The sequence below is a fragment of the Nomascus leucogenys genome, chromosome 12 (assembly GCF_006542625.1).
Source record: "Nomascus leucogenys isolate Asia chromosome 12, Asia_NLE_v1, whole genome shotgun sequence".
Classification (NCBI taxonomy): Eukaryota; Metazoa; Chordata; class Mammalia; order Primates; family Hylobatidae; genus Nomascus; species Nomascus leucogenys.
In genome coordinates, this window is record NC_044392.1 from 11002418 (window position 1) to 11010884 (window position 8467).

Consider the following 8467-nt stretch of genomic DNA (forward strand, 5'->3'; position numbering starts at 1 on the left):
CAGACCTCACGGAAGGCATTCGCCCCAGGCCACGTGAACTTCTGATGCAGGCTGAGAACAAAAAGAAGCACCTGGACATTCTCCGGAGCCCTCTGCGTGGTCGCGCTTCAGTGGAATTTGGGGGCCCTTGGCTGCCAGCCATGCTTGCTTGATAGCAACGGAAACCAGTTCTGCCCGACTCTTGCCACAAAAAAGCCACATCCCACTCACCTGACACCCACCCCATCAAGAGTCCATGCTGCTGGACCCCGAGGCAGGGGAGGGCTTTGTGGTCAGGCTCCATGGCCCGCCCTGGCCCTGCTCTGTCGAGGATGCGCAGGACGTCCTCTCTCCGACTGCACCATGTCCCACCAGGCTGCAGGCGAGTTCCATCCACACCAGAGATGGGTAGGCGGAGTGGTGAGGCGTTTGTAGAACTTGGATCAGAAGAGGATGTAAAAATGGCCCAGGAAAAAGACCGGGAAAGCATGGGACACTGGCGCATTGCGGTGTTCAAGTCCCACAGAACCGAGGTGAGTTGGGTGTTGAAGGAAGCACCGCGGTCCCAACAGTGCGGGCAGCGCCACCTACGGCTTCGCGCTCGAACTTCGAGGACTCGCATCTGGATGCACAAAGAAGAAATCGTTCAGTTCTTCTCAGTGTTGGAAATCTCAAGAGTTGGCCTCGCAGGAGTTAGCTGAGAGGCTCTCAGAACGCCCAAGGAGAGGACAGGGCACAGAGACGTGGAGGTGTTCAAGAGCAGCCAGGAGGAAGTTAGGTCGGACTCAGGTTCCCCTGAGGCTCATATCCGTGCAGCCCCGGACCCCTGTGACCCGCCCGGGGCCGCCCGGAGCTACCCTGGCATCGTGAAGCAGGCAGGCGCAGGATACGGGGCCACGAGGAGCATGGCGGCCTCTGCACCACGGAGCTGCTTGGTGGGGGGCGTGGGGGAACCTCAGCTACTGTCTCTCCGGAATGTACGACCACAAATATGGCGACGGTGAGGTCACAGGGCATAGCACCACCGGCCACTGCCTCTGCATGAGGGGCTGCCATGCAAAGCGACCAAGAGCGACATTTACAACCTCTTCTCTCCTCCCAACTGGTGAGAGTCCACATTGAGATGGGCCCAGATGGAAGAGTGACAGGCAAAGCAGATGTTGAGTTTGCTACTCAGGAGGAAGCAGTGGCAGCTACGTCCAGAGACAGGGTCAGCATGCGGCACAGATACATAGAACTATTCCTGAATTTGACAACAGGGGCCAGCAATGGGACGTACAGCAGTCAGGGTATGCGAGGCATGGGCGTGACCACCTACAGTGGCCTGGAAAGCCGGTCAGTGAGCGTCTGTGATGGGGCCGGCCACAGCGGGCAGAACAGCATGGGTGAACAGGACTCGTTTTGTTAGCAACCTTTGAGTTATTTCAATCAAATTTTCACAGGCCGCCAACAAGCAGTGAAGAGTAGTTACAATGGAGGAAGCTGTGGGACCCATTTTGCACCAAGAGTTTGTGAAATCTGGATTTAAAAATTACCTCTTTAGGCCAGGCCCAGTGGCTCAGGCCTGTAATCCCAGCACTTCGGGAGGCCTAGGTGGGTGGATCACTTGAGGCCAGGAGTTCACAACCAGCCTGGCCAGCATGGTGAAACCCCTTCTCTACTAAAAATACAAAAATTAGCCGGGCGAGGTGGCCGGCGCCTGTTATCCCAGCTACTCGGGAGGCTGAAGCACAAGAATCACTTGAACCCAGGAGGCGGAGGTTGCAGTGAGCCAAGATGCACCACTGCATACCAACCTGGGCCACAGAGTGAGACCCTGTCTCAAAAAAAAAAAAAAAAAAATATATATATATATATATATATATATATACCTCTTCAGTGTTTTCTCATGCAAAATTTTCTTCTAGCATGTGATATTGAGTAAACTAAAACTTTTCAGCTTTTCTCAACATTTTGTTAGTATACTTCAGAGAGAAGTTATCCAAGTTTAAGTATGTTACACGTGGACCTTTTACACCACATCACAGTGAACACACCGGGGAGATGTGCTTTTTTGGAAAACTCAAAGGCATCAGCTCCCTGATTCAAAGAACTGTTTCTCATGTTTGTTCATTCTAATTTATATTTTCATTTAAGATCCTTTAGGTTAAGTTGAAGCTTTTTAAAAGCAAGTTTTGAAAATTGAGACACAATACTAGTACTGGAGGAATTGGTGAGGCCTTGACTTAAAACTTTCTTTGTACTGTGATTTCCTTTTGGGTATATTTCGCTAAGTGAAACTTGTTAAATTTTTTGTTAACTAAATTTTTTTCTTAAAATGAAGACTTTTTCACAATGACTGGCACAGATTATCTACTCAGCAAAAGATAGCGAAATCACTGAGTGGTTCAAGATAATTCTTTTTAATCTTAATGTATTTAAGTGTCAATTTAAAAATAGTTTCATACATTAAATCTATGATCTCCCTTATATTCTAATAATGAGGCTAAATAATAGTCTAATAAAAATATTTAAAAAAAGAATTCTGCCAGTTCTCACATCCTATGTGTCTTTCTGAAGGGTAAATACACTCATGAAAATTTAAATGTATTGTCTTTTACCATTAAGCACTAAGGAAAGTAGGACTGCCCAGTTTAACCCAACAAAAGAAAGCTAAGACTAGAAATGCAAAGAGAAATCCTTCATCTTTGTCCTGTACTAGGAGTTACCCTGATCTCCACCTCCCCTGCTAGCCCCCTATACTTCAGCCACTTATTCCTCTACTCTGAGAATAGTTGGGGGTGGGGGATAGTAATCTGGAAAGGAACCTTATAAAGTGGCCCTATTTTAGAAGACTTTGGATTCAGTCGCAGACACTATTCTTGCTGATGCCCCTTGTTGGCCTTGGACCCCTTGCTCAGGTTCTGACCTCTTCTACCCAAACTCTTTGACATAAGTCTTCCCAGATTACTCTCCTCCGCCTTCTCTCCCTCCCCATATCTGACCCCTGGATTATATATTTAGCTTGGCTTCATGCCCTCATGTCTGCATTCCCAGCCCTGACCACCTTCAATCAGTTGAAAGTGGTGATATATTAGTCAGGCAACTCCAAAACACAGATTAGTTTATCTGTAGCAACAGGGCCTAAAGGAAGAAGTCCAGGGATGGTTATTTAGTGGAGCAGAGTCACTTAATAAAAGGCATTAAGCACCTTAGAAGCCTGAAGGTTTGAGCAAATTGTTTTATACACTACGCTTGCAATTATGTGTGAAAGTTTTCACATACCTGGCTTCCTAGATACATAGCCTTTTAAAAATAACGCATTTGGAAATGTAATTTAATCAACTTCCTAATTTGAAAAAGCATTATCTAGGTCCCTGACAGATATTGTGTTGGAACACTGGGGCCATACCTGAAGTTACTGGGACCTCAGGGAAGAGTTGAGTTGATATGGAAAAAATCCTGGTTGGAAATAGTTTTTCTAGAAATAGTTAGAAATTAAAAAATTAACTAGCATGCTGCTAGTTAACTTTGTTCTTTCCTCTGGCCTTGCAAGATTCATGGGAAAAGACCTTCAGCACTGTTGTGATTGAGTCATTTCACATTTTATGACCGGATAACCTTTGCATATAGAGATGACTGGGACAATAGTCCCATTCTTGAGGAGCTCAGGAGTAAAAGGACACTACATCAGTCAGGTCCAACAGGAAACAGAGCTCACCCCATTTAATTCAATGAGATCTCAATCAAGGGAGGACTTAGAGAAGTGTGGGCAGAGCTGGTGGGGCATCCAGATACCAACAACAGCAGAGAACCATTACCATCCCTAATAATGAAGAGATAAGCAGAGGGAACAGGAGAGTTGGAACCATGGAGGAGGGGCTCCCTCAGGAGCTGCAGTTAGACAAAGATCTGGCTTCTACCAGAGGGGAGGCTTCAAGGCTAGAACCGTGGGAGAAACTGCCCTGACCTCTCTTGCCTCCCATTCTCTAATACCCTGCAAGTGCATATCACCCACTAACTCAGACAGATAACCCACTAGCAAGGGAGTCCGGATGACAGTCTGTAGGGATCAGCCTCCTGGGGGAAGAACTAAGGCAGATGTAGATAACGGATATGGCAGCATAAACAAAGAATAATCAAACCAGAACGCCCCATTTTCCACCCAGGTCCCATTTTTTCCCCTTCATTTAAATGGTGAGAATCCCATCCCAAACACAAGGAGACACAAGAGTCATCAGCCACTGTGTTATTACTGGTGACATCATTTCAAATGTACTCTCACCTGGACCCTAAATTTTGAGGTTGGCTACCATTAGCACTCTTAATGTAAAATAGTATGGAGAAGGGGAGGGAAGGACGAGATAATTGGCATAAAATAAGTATGGCTGCTATGGTCTCCCCTTCTGTAGTCTTTCATGAGACCGGAGCAAATGATCACCGCTTCCTTTTATTCCGTGATCACTTTATCCTCTACCAAACACTTATCACCTTATCTTGGGAAGGTCTGAGATCCAAACCTTCATCCCCAAATAGCTGAGCCCTTACTAGTCCTCTCTGCAGTGGGCGGTCAGTTTCCCACTGACCTTCATTATTGGACATGGAAGTCCTGGTAAGTGACCCCAGAAATCCTCTGAGTTTAAAATATAGTCTTCCCAGCCCTATTGCATGGCAGCAACCCACTTTGTTCTTGGTACTCAATATAGTGATCCATCCTCTTCCTGTTAGTTCAATGGTGTGAGTTCCAAAATGGCCAAAGACAGGCTCAGCTTCCAGTTCCTTGGTGGGAACATTCCTCCCTTAGGGATATTCAGGCTCAAAATCATGGAGACGGAAAGCAAAAGTTCTACTAAGTGGAGTATTAGCTGTGATAGTTACAAGGGCCACTCCTAATGCTTCCCCGTGTTTCCTAGCCCACAGTTCGTGCTATGGAGACAGGACCAGGTATTGACTGCTGGTTTAAAGTATACACTAATCCTACCGGTGAGCTCAAGCTTTGCATGGTGTCACATCCCAGTTGGCCTACTGAACCCTCACTACAGACACCTTAGAAGCCCTGTGTTGAAGATGACAGCGCTGCAGTCAATCTTTGTCCTTGGATGACAATGTGGAGCACAGCGGCCCACCAGTCTAAAACACTCATTTTGGAATTGTTATGTATGAGAGAAATGCACCCCTATCTAATTTAAGCTATTCTACTTTACTGTCTCCTGGTTACATTATTTTAACATTGCCCTAATTAAGACAGCCATCTTGGCTGTTAGCATAGCCCTAACTTATGCTTTTTCTGGTTAAGTTGTGAGGAGTGTGGGTTGGGGTGGAGGGTGGAGAGAGGGGAAGGCCTCTGGTCTTATAATCTGGGCTTAAATATGCTGATTTGCTGCAGAATCCCCGCTGGGCAACCCTGTGCCTCAGAAAACCACCGCATACCTTGATTCCAAGGGCTACTCTTCCTCAGTGTCCTCCCTCTATGGGGATTCTTAGTGTCTTTCCCATGGTTTTTCAGATTCCTCCCTCTTCTGTGGTTCCCTCTCCCTTCTGAGGCATTGTCAGGGAAGGGTTGAGTAACTGCTGCTGGTTCCCCATCCTGCACTGAGATGAGGCCGTGGAGGGCCCGTAGCAGGGGGAGGAGTAGGAATTCTAGGAAGGCAGCTGTATATTATTATCACTTCATTCCTATGACATTTCCAGAATAGGTAAATCCACAGAGACAGGATGCAGATTCACAGTTTCCAGGGTCTAAGGGGTGGCAGGAATAGAGGGTGACTGCTTAATAGGTAGGGGTTTTCATTGGGGGATAGTAAGAATGTTCTGGAATAAAACAGTGGTGATGGTCGCACAGCCTTGTAAGAGTACTAAATGCCACTGAATTGTTTACTCTAAAATGACCAAAACGGTGAATTTTATGTTATACAAATTTATCACAATAAAAAAACAGTAAAGTGGTTGGATTTCATTCTAATTGAGTAAGAAGGTGGTGGAGGGTTATAGGGGTGAATCTGGCAGTGACTGAAGTAAACAGAGCTGTAAAAGAACCATTTGACCTTGTAGTTCTGCTTGGAACACCTGTTTCCTCCTGCATGGGGGGTGATGGGGATGGAAGGGAGTAGGGAGACAGCAGGCAGAGTAGAGGATGCTGACTCCAGAGAGGGCAAAAGCAAGCTGCTGGGCTAGGCATCATTTCTAGATTTTCCTGATTGATGTGGATTTTTTGTTGCTTTTGTTCATTTATTTTTTTTTTCAATTACTCAGCATTCTAATACCTTCCTATGTGGGGAGAATCCAAATGGGAGGGGTCCTCCTTTGTAAACCTTGGTTATGGGTAGGAATCTTTTCTCTGTGCCCTGTCCCACACCCCCACCTGCCAACCACACTTGGTCTCAGACATCCAACCCAGCCCAGCTAATGAGATACTCCTTCTGGGACTTGGAATCATGACGAGTGATGCAAAGACACAGATGAGAGCAGGTGAGAGTACACAGAACAGCTGCGCCACCAAGGATGAGAGTCCACTGGCTGCTGTGTTGTGCAAGATCTGGGGCTTTGGCATTGCATGTTCAGGGGCAGCTGTGCCTGGCAGCATCCTTACCAGACCAATTCTGAAGGGTGACCTTGGCTTTGGCAGCTGCTCCCTGACCTCTTGTTGTGGTTATTTTCTGAGCATAGTTCACCAGCCCCATTTCAATTCTCAAGCTACCCAATATCCTTCCAATAAATTCCTTGACTGTTCAAGTTAGCCTGAGCTTGTTTCTGTTACTTTGAATTAGGAACCCTGTTACATTAATGTAGTCTTAACCACCTCCCTTCAAAACAGAAAACATGGTACATTCCAATTAAATGCCTATGACTCCTTGCAAAATTGAAATACTGTCTGCACCTTGATTCATGTGTGTTTGTGTGTGTGTGTGTATTTCACTTTAAAGATTACAGATGTGAAAACAAAATGCATTTCCATGCACTGAGTTATTGTAGCTATGGTGATGAGAAGACAGAGCACTGCTCTAGCAATTAGAAGACCAGGCCACAGCTAGTTGTGTAACCTTGGGCAAGTCAGTTTCTTCTCTATTCAGGCTGAGATAAACTGTGAGCCCTTTTCTAGTGTTTGAGTTTCTGTGATTCAGGAATGCAAAAGAAATCATTTATATTAACACCATGCCTAGAAAAACAAACTATTTTCTCTCACAAACAGGCACAGTCTGACTCAATATCATACAACTAAGATAACTTCAGTTGTCAATCTGTACTTCATCTATTAAATAATGCATATCATTGTAGACAAGCGACAAAAGTTAACAGCCTCATCTCTCTGTGGGAATATCATCTGCAATGATAATACTAATGAGAGCTCACGCTTGGATTGCATTTACTACATGCCACAGCTCTAGGAGTATTGCATATATGAGCTCATTCAATCCTTACAGCAGCCTCAGAAAGTATGTGCTATTATTATCCCATTTACAGATGAAGAAACAGAAGCACAGAGAGGTTCGGAAACTTGCCCAAAGTCACACAGCCAGTAGGTGACACAACTCAAACTCAAACTCAAACTATCTGGCTCTAGAATCCAACCGCTCTGTGTGTGTGTGTGTTTGTGTGTGTGTGTGTGTGTGTGTGTGAAAATCCACATAACATAAAGTCACCATTTTAGCCATCTTAAATCATACAATTCAGTGGTATTTAGTGCATTCACAGAATCCATGCTTTTAATGATACACTATACTACCAAAACTATATCTATCAGCAAATAAATAAACTGTAATTACAATCAGTTTTACAGACCGAGAGATAGTGAGATAGGGCTGTCGTTTCTTTCATCCATTTCAGTGCATTCAATAGTAGTAATGTAATTTCCAGATGAAGATTATGGAGTTGTGATGTGATTCCTGGGGTCTTAGGAAGCTTTTAGCTCTAGTCTACCTTTTGCCTCCATGAAAGCTGCATCTAATCTTAATCAACCTGGAAAGATGAGTGTCCATCACATTTTAATACTTCAGCAGAGGATGGAGCAAGGGAATCCCAAGCTTCCTCTGAGGGCTGGTCCCACTATTTAAGGACACCTATCAGCAGAAAGTCCTGACCTATGTCCTCATTCACAAATGAATGCATTCAGCTTTTCCCTGATTTTAGGGATGGAGAGGCAGGTGTTGAAAAACGTTGGTCAGCACTTCCTCTGCAATAATAATTCTAATGACAGCTCACACTTGGATAGCATTTACTAAGTGCCATTGTTCTAAGAGTTTTGCATATATGATAATCCTTTATGACCTGGCTGTGTGTGGCTTTGGGTAAATTATTATTACTTCTAAACAGTCTCTCTTGTGACAGTCATTCACTCAGCAACTCCTGGTGGCATCTGTTTTGCACCAGGTGCTGAGCTGAACCCTGGAAGCAGGAAGGATTGCCGGATAGTTGGATGGGTAAGTATTGGGCAGTGGTTCTCAGCATGGTTGGGGAGCGGGTTACCAGTGAATCTTTCCAAAATACAATGTTCACTCCCACTGCGTCCTGA

The 8467-nt window shown here is 45.1% G+C and overlaps 1 pseudogene; it reads left to right on the top strand.

Annotated features, from left to right (window-relative positions):
* Positions 1-235: 235 nt before the first annotated feature.
* LOC100607858 lies at positions 236-1387 on the top strand (annotated as a pseudogene).
* Positions 1388-8467: the final 7080 nt, after the last annotated feature.